At 34.2% G+C, this 17,149-nt stretch overlaps 1 long non-coding RNA gene across 1 annotated transcript; it reads right to left on the bottom strand.

Moving 5' to 3' along the window:
* Nucleotides 1-2,118: 2,118 nt before the first annotated feature.
* LOC146998906 (uncharacterized) lies at nucleotides 2,119-16,626 on the bottom strand. Its single transcript, XR_015039357.1, has 2 exons — nucleotides 16,480-16,626; nucleotides 2,119-2,300 (listed from the first exon to the last, which is right to left on the bottom strand). It is a non-coding gene; the product is annotated as an uncharacterized LOC146998906 (long non-coding RNA).
* Between the last annotated feature and the right edge of the window lie 523 nt (nucleotides 16,627-17,149).

Here is a 17,149-nt window from a genome sequence, read left to right as displayed (position 1 = left end):
GGCTTATCAGAAAGGTCGAAATCAATTGCTTCAAAAATTTTCGAACCATCTTCTGCGTGCCTATCAGAAAGTGTACCTTCACCAAAGCAAGTTCAATAAATTTCTACATGCTTCTGTAGCCTTCCTTCCTTCTTGAAATACATATAAAATACAGTGGTGTAAATGAACTTTATAAATAACCATGGGTACACTATCGCTTCATTCTTAAGACTAATGTGAATCAACTTTATTTTAGTTAATTTGCTTCTTCAGTATGTATACATTAAGGGATAAAAATAGAGCCGAACATGCGCCAAATAAACATGTGCTTACGTATCAAAAATTGTTGTCATAGAAACGGACAGACTTTTCGGTAGACTGAATATTTCGAGGATCACTTCCGCATCTGACATAATCATATTAAAGTTGCTTTTAAGTAGAAAAAAGAACAATTATTCCATTCTTCATACCTACTCTCCGATTTCCTTGTAATTATAATGAAATCAGAGACTGTGAATAATAATTAACTTTCATATATATTTTTAACGAAACAATATATCATTTCAGAAAGACTTATAGTTATCTGAATGTTTTTCCTAACTGATGCCTTTTTAAAACCGAAGCTGTGACTCCGTAATGACCGTATTTTATTCTAACTAATTATTTTTAGTTTGACTTTCCTTTTTCTCCTGATTTGAGTCTCCTGCCGGAATCTAAATTTTAATGGCGTAGTATGCGAAATCTAAGTGTGTTCAGAAGCAGTATTTAAGCTGCGGTTTCCAGAGCTCGTGAGTAGTGGAGGAATTAGTTCCGAATTTATACTGTGTGTTTGAAATGATTCTTTAGTTGATGTTAGCCACTCTCTTCAGATTTTATGGATATTCTAGGCTCGGCTTTGTTGTGCGCAGACGATTTAGCTATTTAGATAAATAAAGAACCAGTGGTTTTACCATCCTAATTTATTGTAATTATACATTTTTATTTTCTGTTCAAATTATTTAGTCATATGTGGTGGTGAATTGTGTGCACTGGGTGTTATCAGTGCATCATCGTTACGTTAGCTCAAAATAGAAAGATTATTTAAATTTTCTTCTGTAGTATCTGTTCTTCAGAGACTGAGAATTCGCTACTTCGTCTTCAGAAGGGTCTACAATTTATGCTTCCAAAAAGACATACACTCTACAACTCTTCGTCAATTATTAAAGAGGTATTTAATAGTACAATATTTTTAAACATATTTTGAGATTAAATAATGGAAATATGTTTATGTGAGATTGTTACTTCTTACAGAAATAAAATATTTATATTCATTCAGGATAAACCATTTCATGCTTTTAACATTGTTCAACATATGTGGGAGGTGTTGGTTGCCCCAATAGAATAGCTGTTGATGTTACCAGTATAGAGGCGCCCTAAAGCTCTGAGAAGTTTTTTTCTTGAGTGAAAAAATTAATTTTCCAAGGACCTTTCACTTTGGGAAGTATTTTTCTAAGGATCTTTTACTTTGGCTAAATATCTCATGATTCCGAAGAATACTGTAGATGCTCAACTACCTTCAGCTGCCGTATTAAAAAACATTTTACAAAAGTAATAGCATTAATTTGGGTATTTTTTAGTTTGGAAATCTATGAGTTTCTCTACAAAGAAGGGAGGAGAGTTTTCCAGAAGACCACAATCCTTTCATCATTCACTTTTTAACTCGAGTCTAACGAAAGTAATCTATATAAGCTATGAAAACTCATTAAAGTTTTGAAGAATGTACTAAAAGACTGGTGCGTATAATTAATATTGAAAAGACCGTACTTTCAGATAAAAGTGGTTAAAATAAGAAATATAGGTGCTGTTCAAGTTGCAGGGTTACATTCTGATAAGACCATCGTAAATCTGAAAAAAAAAAAAAAAAAAAAAAGTCGTAAGTTTGTATAAAATAACAGGACTTCTGAAAATCCCATTTTAACAAATTACCTTTGATGCGCTCAGAAGTTTTATACTAGTCAATATTTGAGCAAAAACATTTAACAGAAAGCCTTTCTTTATAATGAAATATTGAATATCTCATAATGTATTGAAGAAGACAGTGAGAGTGAAAAAACAGTATCGTTTTATGATACTTTCTGTTAAGGTAGACTAATAACAGCGTTCTTATAAAAATGTTTAATACATCGACCTCATATTAATGATGATAATCAAGATTTTGCCATAACAAAACCACCAGTCTGTTTCTCTTCTAGTCCCAGTAGTAGATGGTAGAAGGCACTGTTGGTGTAATGGTCCTCAGGAATGGTACTCAGATCATTTCTTCTTTTCACTGTGTCCATTTTCTACGAAATGTAAGAAAAAATCCTTTAGTTGACCATAAGATACTCGTATATGATATCTTTGTCGTATAATACTGATAGTATTGACTATTCCAAATGCAGAAGAGATCAGAAATTGAAATTAGAAATGCTTATTTAATCATGAATTATCAATAAAACAGAATTCTTATACTAAGATGTCAATAATTAATCAGTGGCAATAAAAGAAAAAAAGCTTAAGCTTGTAAAATACGTGCAGTTAAAAACGTCTGACGTATTATTATTACGGATGGGACATTCGAATCCTCCAATTCTATCAATCTTGAAAATAATCAAAATTCGAAAATTTGAACTTTCGCTTTTTTTGGGGTAGGGGGCTTTCAAGTCTCTCGAATCTTAGCCTAAAAAAATTGAAAAAATTTTGCAAAGTCTAGTTTTATTGAAGTTGATTAAGAGAAGAACGTGATTCTTTCCACTTTAATGGTATTTAATCTAACATCTTCGTTGCCGTCCTGACTGCAAGTATTATGAACTCTCTTAAAATGAACAAGACTTACCTTCACCGGAGAATGGATTTTTCCTTAATTTTATGAAACTAATTTATCATTCCGTGATTAATGTTTAACTATATCTTTTCTTGAAGTAACCCTCCTTCCTCAACACTTGGTTTAAATTAAAAATGCTCACAGAACTGTAAAAATGTTTAACTATTACTTGAGCATTACTTTATGATTATGTTGAGAAAATGAATTTTAAGATTCAAGAATTTTAATTATATACTTAACTTACTAAAATCGTATTTTTACCTTCTTAAGAAATATAAACGCATTCTTAAATATGTTTTTCATTAAATGAAGATTTAAAATTTCGCTTAACTTAATTAAAAACTTTTTAGTAAAGCCTACCCCCTCCATGTTCACACCATCTTTCACAAAAGATTCCAGAGATTTGAGATGAGGAAGTTCCATAAATTCTAGAATTGTTTACATTCGAGAAAATTTATGCTTCGTCCCTCTTTTTACTATTTTGGTTCGATATTTAAAAAAAAGACGTTTTTGCTTCAGTTTATACTCGACTTTTCAAGCCTCTTTAACGGTTGAATTCCCGGTTTTCACTAAGAGATATAGACCAATTACTAGCGTATCTTTAAAATATATAATATTATTTTATGATAGCATTTTCTAATTTTGGCAAATTTGCTGGGTTATCATATAAGAGTTTTTCCTAAATAATGACTGCAAGAAGAAAATAAAACTAAAATTTTACTTTAAAAAAAAAATTATATCAGGTCAGAATCTCAACAAGTATACATTTCAGATACTTTTTCTATTTCTCAAAGAAGGGGAAATAATTTTCAAGAATGTAGACAAAATCTACACTATTTGTTAAAACTCTCACCGACAACCACGTGATTTGCGCATGCGCGCTGCAAAAACTAAAACAGAACTTTAACTGACTTTAAGAACTCGTGATGGACGTGTGAGTGAAACATGTAATCCTTCTCTTCTGTGCATATATATATTTTAGTTTAGTGATGTGATTGTAAATTAAATATCTTATTATCTAACAAGCCTCTATTTTTGCGTGAGTAATGCCTTTGATGAATGTAATTAATGAAAACATTCCCGGATACGGTTTTGGAACGAGAAAGAAGATCCACTAAAAGGTAAGCCTTTTTACCTTTCATTTTCTAAGAAAGGCTATGCTGTTAATCATATCATGAACATTACACTATTTGTTTAAAATTATTATGTGAAATAAGACTTTCGTTGTTACGAACACTAGGAAATAATCGGTAAAATTTATCTGTCAATAAAAACATTTACATTCAGGGGAATTTAAATGAAGAAGACGAAAAACTCATTCTTTACTTAAAATGCCAAATTTTCACCAATGCTAACCAAAAGGGCGTCCACGTTAGAAAATTTAAGATCTTAGCTAAACTTTGTAGGGCTTTATTTCAATAATTACCTTGTTATTTTGGATTCTTTATAATTTCTGCTTTTGCAAATTCGTATCACAATGCAAATTAGTTTAATGCATAATTGAGCTTACGGTTAAGTTTTACAGGAAGCAATTGGCAGCTTAGGCTAGCCGTTACTCTGCATTACATCTTCTGACACTGCATATTTTGCTTGCCAAGATTATTATTATATTCTAAAATTTTCGTGAAACTTAGACATATTATAAGCTTCGGCAATTTTTATCGTTAAGGTGACGCCATCTTTAAAATTCGATCCCATCTGTCCTTATAGAACTATTCATATGCTTTAAGTTACAATAACTTTTCATGTACAGAACGATAAAATAATATTTACAATTTTTGTTCCCCGAACGTTGGACATTGTTGCTGTTGTTGTCTTGTCCGAGGAGTCAGTGCAGAGGAGTAATATAGGACAGAAAGTATTCAGAACAGCCGCAGTAACATCAATAATCTTCGAAGAATAGAGGAGTTGGTGCGAGGGAGCTATATCCATACTGAAGCGCTTGGCCAAAATAGCGGGATAGTCGAAGAGATGGTCCAGAGAAAGTTGGATATCAGTACAGTGTGAACAGCTATTATAATTTCGCTGGACATCAGAGGATATCTTCATTCCTTTGAAGTGTTTTATCCTAAGTCTGGCTATGGTAGTGGAAATGACACGGTTACAGTTTAGGGCAGGAATGAAATTCTTCTTGATTGATTAGGAGGTAAATCTTCGGTCTGCATCGGTAAGGGTTAAGCTGTTGGAAAGTTGAGAACTATTTCGAGCGTCTTTGGCAAGACCATCAGGCTGCTCATTTCCGTAAATATCAACATGCGCTAGTATCCACGGCAGTGTGCAAGGTCCTTTTGGGCTGCAGTAATTTTGTTCATGAGCATGATAATGGTCAGGGTAAGTTGAGAGTTTCCCCTCGGGATGGCTTAGAGAGCAGATTTAGAATCAGATAATAATAAGAGGCCCCGGCGGACACTATTTTGCCTTTTTTCGACGATGGCAACTCCTAAAGGACTGACAGTTACAACCATTCCTTCTCGAGGATTCGAACTCGGGCTCTTCGGTATCGTAGTCAGCTCCCTTAACCACCATACCATCTGTGCGTCAATAATATTTACATGATGAGCACATATAATGATTTATGCAATTTTTACATAAACATACCAGTTCTATGTTAAATAATATCATGTGTTTAATTCTTTGAAAAATATAGGTAAATGTTTCTGAAAATTAAGAAAATAAAGTTGCTTAGTTTTGGAATAAAATATTATCATTGCTCTCTTTGGCCTACGAAACTACTTCAACTATTAAACTATGTAAAATAGGAAACATTTACTGTAAACGACATATAGTATTTCATGAAATCACTGTTTACAGCTTTCGGATAATCACGAAAACTTTCTTATGTATCTCTAAAGCATGTTTCTAGACGCGTGCGTGTAACTTGAGTGTGTTAGTAGAACCCGAAACTTCTGCACTCTGAAACAGCGGAATAATTAGCTTTGATTAGAAACACAGGAACCGTGCCATGAATGGATAACTTTTCATATCAGGAAAAGCTTGTTATTCTCGGGAGTTTCAAAATACTCGCCAAACAAGGTCCTAATTTTATAGCTATAGAGAAATGAGATATTCTATTCTTAGGCTTCATGGAAAACTTTTATAGAAAATGGCAAAGAAAAGGTACACGAATAAATTTCTTTCAAAGTAGCTCATAATGTTCTCCACTTACAGTCTCATATAAACTGAAGCAGAAATTTGAACGTTTTGATAGCTGGAGAAGATTTGCTAGCTGCTGCAGAAAACTTTCAGTTTTCTTGTTGTTTTTACTTTCAGACGAAATCACGTTCTGCAAACAGGAAAATAAAAAACCTCATGTTTATCATTTAAATAATGACAGAACTTTGTTAATAAGTGTGATAAAGTGTACCATTTAAAGGCAGCTTGATAGTGCTATGGATATTCAGAGATATACTTAATTCATACCAGCATTTCTTATAATTCCGCTGCCACCCAGCCAGTATATTGGTTGTTGTTGTTACTGATACTCACTTGTCTGACAGGAACATCAGACCAATCTTCACGAAATTCCTCGTGGCAAGGAGCGCGAGATACGCTTGTCGTTGGCAATAGCCTTGAGAACTTTACAGGTGATAGTGCGATTTAACTCAGTTCCGCCCCCAGTTTTGATGGAGGGCGCCCCGGGGTAACGGGTCCGAGGGTCTATCACCCCTCTCCCCTTCCACCAAACCCGACGAAAGATTTTTGGCTAGCCGCATATTTAGAGTGGCTCCATGCCACACCGTCACTATACATTTACAAACATCCATCGAAGGGATTCGAAACCTGGCCCTTCGGTATGGCAGTCAGCGAGGCTAACCACTATACCGGTTGGGCGGCAACATAGGGGTTAGTAAGTCTAACTGTCATACCGATGGGACTGTGCTCGAATTCCCAAGAAGGCATGCATGTTTCTAAGCGTATAGTGCTGTGTAACATTTGGCAAACTGAAAGTCATTTCGTACGGTGATAAGAAAAGTAGGATGGAAAACCTTCGGACTCGTCCTCCGGGGGTTTCTCTTTCAAAAGCTGGGTCGAGCTGGGAAAAAAGTACTGTTACCTATATAGTCCTCAAGGCTCATGTTGACGGCATATTTAGTCTTGGATAGCTTGCGAAGATAAAACTCGTGGGCCTTTTTCTGATTAGGTCAGGAAAGTGAGATTAGCTACAACAGCATCAATTTTGTTATTTACTAAAATTATAAAGTATATACGAGTACAAACGGAACAAAAATGTTCAATGTTTTTTCGCATAGTCTGATTATTGCTTAAGAGCAAAAGACTTGGCCTAAGAATCCACATTTTAGGAAATTACAAAATCCTCTTACACTTTCGCATACTTTTGTTTTTCTTTCATTAAAAGGCACAGTTGATGTCGAAAGTTCGTGAGAAAATGCTATGCTCGGGACGCATATAAGCATTATGTTCTGCTATCTCATTACGACATTACGCATGTTTGAAAAATTAAAGGCACATGAGAAATGAGTTACATTGGGGAATGAGTGCAGAATTAGAGTTGTTTTGCCTCGACAGCAAAATATCTGTTCTAAAAAATTATGATCGTTCGCGGTATAAGGTAAAAGGAATCATGATTATATGTATTTAAACCATGAACCTGATGACAGAATTTATGCATTTCATTCAAAAGCAGCCAAATACAATAAGGTACATAAAAAGTAAATATACTGTTGTCTTTATGCAAGCAAATATGATAAATGAGTTTGCACACAGCCGCGATTCATTTATGAACTCCAGAACAAGCCGTTATCCATTTATGAACTATTTATTTAAAACCACATGTATTATTTCTATAATAAAAACATCTATGCCACAAAGCCTAATTAAAATGATAATGATAAAAAGATGTTTCAATAATTATTAACAAATATTAATTATACAGTATAAAGGAAATTATAATTTAGTAATTAAGTCCTGAATATTAAACACGGAAATATGGAGAAAATAATCTATGTTTATAGGGCTATTGGCTCCAATTTATATACTGTACCCACGAAACTTGGGAAATCTCACTAGAAAGTGAATTGATGTTCCTTACAAAACTAGTGTAAAAAGTCGTGAAAAGTTCTTTTGGCAGTACATGTGAAAGATGTATTTTTCAAAACTATGTTCTCAGATAGGTTTCATATATTTCAATTGATTTAAAGGGTCCATAACGGCGTGCTTACTTGTATGTATATTTTCATTGTTTCTCTATGCATAATATGGAATACGAGAAAATCCCCACAAAGTCATTCTTAACTTGCCAGACTGTTCCCAAGTGCTTAATTTAATTAAAATAGACTAATTCACAAATTCAACCGTTTAAGTAGTATCATATAGTCCACTACTTATTCTTTTGAGGGGAAAAAAAGAGAATCAGTCTATGACACATCGCCTTTTTTCAGTCCCCAACGTTCATACTTTTTTGGTTTCTTTTTTCTTTTTTTTTTCTTTTTTCTTTTGTCACTTCTATTTTAGAATGTTATCAAAAGCGCTTTCCTGCATTATATTTTTGTTTTTATAATATATGTATTATGTATGTAATAACAGAACTATATAAACTGTATTATGGAGATTAAAGAATTAGCCCGCGAATTATTCTCACGGATACAATTACTGCAAGTTTAATATTGATTTCTGTTCTTGTGAAGAAGTTTCATATAGACGTTAATTTTCTTTAGAATAACTTGAATTATCAGCAAACGTTTCATTTTTGTCTTGAACTTGTAGGGATTTATATTTATTTTGAATAACCAGTTAAGTTTATGCTTTCTTTCCTATAAATCTTCAAATCCCCTAATTGTCAATGTCAGAATATTTAAATTTGGTAGCGCGCGTGAAGGAATGCAAATTCTTCCATGAGGAAAAAAGGTTTAAATACTGAGTTCTATAAGGGAAAGTTAGAAATGGGGTCAAGCACTGTACCTTTCTAGCGTGCATTTATTGCTGGTTAAAGTGGCGTAACAGCTATTACGTTGCTGCCACGAGACTTCGACGCGGTTTTAGGTAGCACGATTATCTGAGCCCTGGAAGAAATTCTACTGTTTTGTTAATATCTTTGAATTTTAAGTTTAATTCTTGTTAGTTTAGTTACCGCTCGAGCGAAGCGTAGTTTGTTAACGCCAAGTCGAGGCATTGTGTATGTTAAAGCGTACAATAAAGGGTTTTTTTTTACCCTTCTCCTGTCTGGTTCCTGCACGTACTTCAGCTGCCACATCAAAAGATGTACTCAATGTTAATTATGGACCTAATATTTGTATATTTTTGTATATATATAAACTAATATAAATATTACTGTATTCATGCGTAAGTATTTAACATTGCGTAACATGAAGCCGTTTCGCAGAGTGTTAAACTAGAATCTTACTTTAAAAATTAACTGCATTTATTACTTTCTATAGCACTGTATTATGAACCATCTGTTTATGTATATATACAATGTACCTAATGTCTGAGAATCTAGTGATTATTATGTGCCTAATAATTGTGTATATTAGTATATATATAAGTGTATCCATGCAACCGCATACAGCATCATGTAACATGTAAAAATAACAGCACCAATTACTTGCCCTAGCACTCTATTAACAAACTTATGTATAAATAAGTATATTGTAACGAAATGTCAAGGCGCGGTAAGGTAGCTTCCCCGGAAAGCAAGTTTAGGGTTGCCATAAAATGGCAAAGGAAGGCAGTGTTTGCACATTTGGCGAGAAATCGCCCATTTGGCGACAAAATCGGCGATATGCCATGGACGGATGGAGAACCTTCTGGAACGAATTCTTACCGGTTTAGCCCAGAATGTTTTCGAACACAAGCCCAAAGCTATATAAACCCTGCTGGTGCGCAGTCAGTGCCTCGTCAAGACTGCGAGTTAGTTAGTCTTGAGTTAGTCAATCCGTGCAGAGTGGATCGAGTTGACAGCCGGGCAGCGAGTGCTGAGTGGGTCGTCGAGCACATCGAAAGCGTCTCCTTAGTGTATCGCGGTTAGTGCATTGTCGAGAGAGTGTGTTAAGCTCCGGGAATGACTGAACCGAAGAGTCGGGAGCTGTATTCTGTGTGTCGTCAAGTGCATCACGAGTTGTAGCGTGGAGAGTCTCGAGAGTACGGGGAGTTCCGAGAACGACCGACCAGAGTCGGGAGTTGTACTCTGGTGCTTTGCAATAAAGCTGTCTCCACCGTTATTGCCTGACAGTGTGAAGGCTGTGTCGCTGACTGTTCCAGCGTGTTTATTGTAGATCTTCGAAGACTGTAAAAGTGTTTTGGAGATGTCATGATTGATACTGGTAAATAAAGTGTTTCGATATTCCATCAAGTGCTGTCGTCGTTATTCACTAAATACGCGCGAACCCCGTACGAACGTGAAGGAAGAAAATAACGTAACGTATCTCGTCGGTGCCTCCAACTGGTGTCAGAAAATAACGTAACAATATGCATTATGCACTTAATGTATATGTTCCCAATGACAATTGTGCACCTTATAATTGCGTATAAATGTTCCAATATAAATGTTACTGCACCCATGCAACCGAATATAACGTGGCACTGTGTCGCATACTTTCAATCTAAGGTCTTATTTTTAAAATATTGCAAAATTAATTGCATCAATTACCTCAACGGCACTCTACAATGTACCATTTGCTCATGAATATAAATGTACCATGTACCTATTGTTTATGAATCGAATGATATAAGTATTGTAAATAGGTAGTACAGTATAGCATTGTAAATAGGAAGCGCTACCCATGCACCCGCATATATTTCTACGTAACGTGACACAGTAAAGCAAAATATCAACCTAGTGTCCTATTATGAAATTAATAAGCACGCATTACTATGTTTATGTCACCAATGAATATTATTTACCAAATATAAGCGTATATACGCTTTTGTCTATATGTAATTGTGTTTGTATTTCTTTGTTTATATGCAATTGTATCCATGCATATACTAGTATTATTCTATAACTTCGCACTGTATAGCTTAATATACATCTATTACGCACTGAATAATCATGTACCTAATGTGTGTGCACCCAAAATGTCTGTATATATGCATATGAATTTATGTTCTGTATATATGATAATGTAACTATGCTTCTGCACATTTTATCCTGGTAACACGGCACCGTATCGCAAAAATCAAACTAGGGTTTCACTCTAAAATTAATTGCACCAATTATCTGTTCAGCATTGTATTAAGTACCTATTGTTAATGTATGTTAAAGTAGCACTTACCTAACGCTTGGGTACCCACAGATTATTGTGTACCTAATACACGTGTATTAATATCTTTGTACATAGGTTAATGTACCTAGGAAACAGCACAAATAATCCAGTAGCAAGGCACTATACCACACAGTACTAATCTAAGGTCTAGCTTTTAATTCACGGTACTAATTACGTATTCTAGCATAACTACGTGCACCTAATGTTTCAGTATGTACTACATGTCTTGTGTATCTAATGATAATGAGTCAAAGGATCATAGTGTACCCAACATATGAGTACACACGTTATGTATATATGCTACCTTATCCATACAACTTGTAACATAGCAATGTATTAACTAATGTCTAACATTAATTAGCTTTAACGCTATATTAAGTACCAAATTTCTATGTATATTTATGCCTTAGTGTATTAACACAATGACTACGTATGGTTATCTAGATAAAGGTGGACACGGCGCTATACCGATTAACCGTATTGGTAGAGGGGTGGTGTCCACGTTCTCCTTCGCATGTCGTATGCCACACCAAAAGCTTAACAACTAGATATTACAAACTGATGGACAGACTTCGGTTTAGAATTGTTTAGATTTCCAAAAAGCATTCAAGGGCTATCTGCCTAAGAGAAGGGATGCTTTCCTGCAAGACATTTAAGGGGACTAGTTCGTATTTACTATATTACCCATGGAGAAAACTATGAAAACTCCTATGCAGACGGCGTGTTCGGCGGGATTTGAACCTGGTCGAACTATCAATGCTCAACTGTCTCATTGCTAAGTAGACTTTATTTTGAATCATCTTTAAAAAAGTTTATATATATATATTTAGATTATTTACCTGGTACCTTTACTGAAAATATTATCGGTTCTATACGTCCAGTTTCTTTCAAGCTTTAGTGTTATTACGATGAAGAAAATCTTTGCTTAACTATACTATCTTAAGGATGCACGTGGTGAGGAAGCCTAAAAACACAGTAAGATGAAGGGAGAAAATTTATCACGTTTGGAAGCTCAGTGGGCAAAATTATTTTTAATGCGCGTAACCGCAGGTTCTAGCTGGAAATAATAATCGGATCCCAAGGATTTTCAATTCCCTTTCATAGTAAACAATTTATGGAATTTGGTGTACCTTAGTCTTTCACGAACTATTTCTTTTAATTAATTATAGTTGTTGAATACCCTTAGGATGTAACTTACACTGGAGGTCGTTGATGGTTCTGGCAGAGATCTGTGTTCTGACATCTCGGCTCTGGAAGTATATTGTACGCAAGCCACATTTCTACTTCGATCTTCAGAGCAAGTTGCGTGGCGACACGGTCTCATCAGAGGATCGGCAAGAATAGCTCCCGACTCTTTGTGGTGTTTCGAGGTTTTAGAAAGCCATAGTCCTTTTCTCAAAGAGAAATCAGGCTGTAGAAGTAAAATAATCTGCTTTTCTTGCGAGGTTAAGCTGTACCAAGGCTTCTGGTCAGAGTACAACTTTAAGAATCCTAGAGAAATAACACCCTTTCCAGGAATGTCGTACCCCCTACGCCATAACAAGATCTGCAGTTTCTTCGATAGGACGGGACGGCAAAAAGTAGGCTATGTTAAGATTATGTAGGATCACTGCCAGTTGACAGTAGTAATCTAGGGGAAGATATGATAATACCACTGCTTATTTTGAATATAAAATAGAGCTTGTAATTCAGACTGACAGCTAAAACTTAACTTTAAAGCGCTCAGCTTTGTACATTAATAAATCTCACTTTAATACTTAGCTGGTCTTTTATATTTCTTTTCAATTTGCAGAAATAGAGTGCATAAAAAAGGGATAAAGTATACTGAATGAAGCTTAATAAAATTCGTGAAAAATTACGACAGGAAGATAAAAGTTTTGACTCATTAAATAATTTTACTTTTTCACCCCTTGCAGACACACATATAAACACAACTTGAGTGGCAAATCTACCTACTCTCTTACGATGACACAAAACGGGTCTTTCATCCATTGCAAAAACATTAGAGGGGTAGGGAAGACCCGCTAAACCGAAATTCTATTTCCAGCGGTTTTCGGTGCTCTCGGGGGGAGTTTTAAGTTTAATTGGCGTGGGTGCGAATGCACGGGAACTCCCACCCCCCTACCTGCTCGCACCGTACTACAAGAGGGATGTAAGAGGGGTGAGCTGTGAGTGATGATTCTTCCCGTCGTCTGGCAGAGAACTTCAGTCGCAGTTAAGATACCGTGATCGCTACTTGCCGCCGTAGTTTAGCCGACAGTTTACTTTTCAGTATTCGAAAAACATTATATTATATTTCTTTTCCTTCTTTTTACGTTCTCAACGATTATACTTTTATCTGCAATATCCCGATTGTATAAAAGCATAAACTTTTTCTTAGCGGATGTTCTTTTGCAAATTTTATATTTAGACTCGAATAAGAGAAAGAATTCCTGTTAGTGAAAAGAATTTTTAATCGTGCATTCACTAATTATTCTAGTATATTAGTGCACTTAATGACTGGAATATACTAATATTGTATTTCGGTGGCATGCTTAATATAGCTAGTACTAATAAACTAAGTTATTATAAACACATTCAGAAATCCACTTAGTACAGTAGTACATAGAACACTTAACTGTAACATTAATTAAGGTACTTGTAACACCTATGTAAGGGACTATCTCTGCTTTTTAACTACTCCAGTTCCTACTCCTTAAATGTTACGTAACAGCTCTTAAGCGAGTTAAATAAGCAAGCGACATGGACGCCAGCCAGTGTTGATCTAAACATGCATGCTTTCAAGAGTTATTACTCTAACTTTGTGCTAAAATGCTTGCCACTCAAATCTGCATAATCTCCGGAATCGCAACAAAATAATGCAACAGAATAAATATAAATTAAAACATATTTACTAGTGAAACTTAAGTACAGTTAGTATACTTTTTATTCACAATTTCTGTAGTTATAACGGATAACATAGCAAAGCTTATCAGAATGAATAAAGGAGACAGCTTGTTAAGAAATAGTACTCATTATTTTTCAATATTGTTTATTGTTCGTGACATTTATGCATATTCACACCCCAAAGAATGGGATTTCACATTTCTCTCATTTATTTTCACCTGTTTTCTCTGTAAAATACACAGTGTGTCTACATTAATTTAGATATAAATTCGTACAAAATCGTAAACCGAAAAAAAGAATATGCTTGCCTTTTCAGTGTTTCCAATTAAAGGACTAAATTATTACGTTAAGTACCTAATTTCATTCATTTCCCATACTGATATTCGTTATCTATGCGCCCTTTTGGTTACAAATATATAATTTATTTTCGTGGAATGCTGAAAACACAGTTTAATTTCAGCTTTGATATTTTATTTAATTTTTTAAATTTATTTTCTGTTTTGCATTATTGGAATTTTTATTGACTACTTAAAAATTAAGTTTTGCTCTGAACAACTGTCAGAAAAGTTATGCGCTACTCATAAACTTTCAATAAAAACGTGTAAGGTAATAAAACTTAACTTATATTTTTTATACATCTATAATGATCGATTACAGTATTTTTAAGTATGTATCCGCTTACACATTAGTGTTATTTGTACACTACTAGTAGTGGAGTGCTGTCTTACATAAGAGGTCATAAAATTTTGTACTGAGCGAAACAACAGAAAGAAAAATTTGCAGCGTTTTTAAAATATTCAATAGTTAGGAAACTGTGCCAAATTACTTTTTGAGATGTTGATCTTTAGATGACAATTTTTAAAGTAACACTTTCCCAGGTGTTTATTAATTTCATTCCCAGGTTTCATGTCCTGTCAAAATAGAAAGGTGACTTGAAATAAAAAGGCACAAACTATGAGTGAAATAAATACATCCTAAATAAATAAATCTTTTCTTTAAAGCCTAAGTCTCCGTGTGGCGTTAATTTACGATGAAATAATATTGTTGCAAATATCATTCCTTTTTCTTTCATTTTTGTTTTCTTGTTCTTATAATACTATGCTTTGTCGTTGGTTTACTTAGTTAGTTGTTAATCAACTGTGAGATTTAGCTGTCCGAAAGGTAATTCAAATAGAACGGATTTAGAGTTTACCGAGTGATTTTGGGAATTGATGATATTTCTCGAATGCTAAAGAGAAACTGCTTAATATCTGCGTTGTCTTTGAGCTATTTCTGTTATTTATGATATTTCTGAAAAGCTATTAGGTTTTACTAAAGCAGGAAACATGATAAATGAGCAATGCCCTCGTTGGGACTTGAACCTGGACCTCTCGAATACGTGTAGAGTGTGCTACCGTTACACCATGAAGAGGGAGAAAATACCTTACACTGTGTGTCCTGAATGTTCATAACAAATCCTCGATTTCTTTCTGCTTATCTGAAGCTTTTATTTAAGGAGATGTCATCAAACTCTAGCCCGCTGCAGCATCATAGTAAATTTTTACTTTGCTGTTTCGTGTTCTTATAGTGAGAGCTAGTAGGTTTTGGAGTAGCAGCGTAGCTTAAAACTGTTACTGATATGAAACTGAAATTTGGATACCAAGATCACATTCTAAATTCTTTTAAATATGATTTTTTTATATTTTTAAAATAAATTAAAAAAATATTTTTTTTAGATATGAAAGATTTTAATGACAGATAATTTTCTACCAGATTAGAAATGCTTTTCTTTTACTAACATTGAGGGTTATAAAAATATTGTAGGTTTGCTATTAAAATTGGAATCTAAAATTCTACCGAACCTAAAAGAGAAATTAACGAGTTATCGCTACATCTTAAACAACTCACAAAATACAGAAAGTTTAAATAACCTTTTTGTTTTAGTCTCAAACTGAAGATAAAGCTACAACTTATATTACAGACGTAATTTCCGCCACTTGGGGATATTTTAAATCAACAGAACATATAATTAAATTCAGATTTAAGATTACACATTAAATAGAATAAGCTGGCTCGTATGTTTTACTGGCCCGTAATTTAAAACATCGGCTAGCGAGAATACTGAAGTCAGAAAATCATTTTTAAGTAGAGTTGTCGAAAATACTAACATCAAGACACGATTGCCAAAAGCTCTGATCTAAAGAATCAAAACCCTCAGCTTAAATACACACAAAGCTAATTTGTATTCTGGTGAAGAATACGGAAAGGAGAAGTTATAGTAAAGATTTAAACCATAGTGACTGGCTAATTAAGGTAAGCTACTTTGCAGTGCAAAAAAAAAAGCTCTATATAATATTTATATCTTTTACAATTATTTATATTACAAATATATTTCTTTTCGAATGTATAAAAAAATCTTTTTAAGTTCTTTTCAATAATATTCTTACAAATAAAGTGACTCTTATAAAACTTGAATGCATGCATGAACATGGAAATGAATAACTTTGTTGAACTGTTTGTTTGCAAGAGTAAACTGGCTTAAGATAGCACGCAACTGAATTTAATATTTACCAGCACGTGTTTGGTTTGATCACGTGTCACCAAACGAGAAGACAGAAAGGTGGAAGATCTTCACCGCTCAGTGAAGATGGGACAAAGATCACTTGAGGGGTGCGGGAAGTAGCAGACGACAGGGTATCTCCACCCACGCCAATTAGAAATTTCAGAAATAGATATCTCTCTCTCTTTCTCTTGACAGGGTAGACCGAAAGAACGAACATTCTCATTCGTCATTTGGAAAGAGACATATACCACAGGAAACTGAACCTCGGATCTTTATTTTCTTTTTCGAACTTAAAAAAAAAAAAGAACGAAAGAAGAAGAAAGGGCGCTGTAAATATATTTTTTAATACACTTTTTTTTCTCCTTAAAAACCCAACATGGCGGTTGCAAAACCGCTGAATTTTTTTTATGCTCTGTTATCACGTATAGAGTTTACAGGAGTGGTAAGGGACTTCTAATATTTTTAGAGAAAAGTAAAGCGGAACTGTAGAGTACGATTGCGTCGGGTGTAACATTGTCAAATTCCAGGGGAAAAAAAAAAAAAAAAAAAAAAAAAAAAAAAAAAAGCTCTTTTAAAAAAAATATAATTTTTTACGTTTTTTTTTTTTTTTTTTCTGAAAACCAAATCATTCTTTCTTCCATATTTACTAGAAAACTTATCTAATGTTGTGTGTTACAG

Source organism: Stegodyphus dumicola, chromosome 2, assembly GCF_044657685.1.
Source record: "Stegodyphus dumicola isolate Sdum_Otavi_A_Nest chromosome 2, ASM4465768v1".
In the NCBI taxonomy this organism is placed as follows: Eukaryota; Metazoa; Arthropoda; class Arachnida; order Araneae; family Eresidae; genus Stegodyphus; species Stegodyphus dumicola.
Note: the sequence above shows the minus strand (reverse complement) of the source record. Positions and strands in the feature narration are given on the sequence as shown.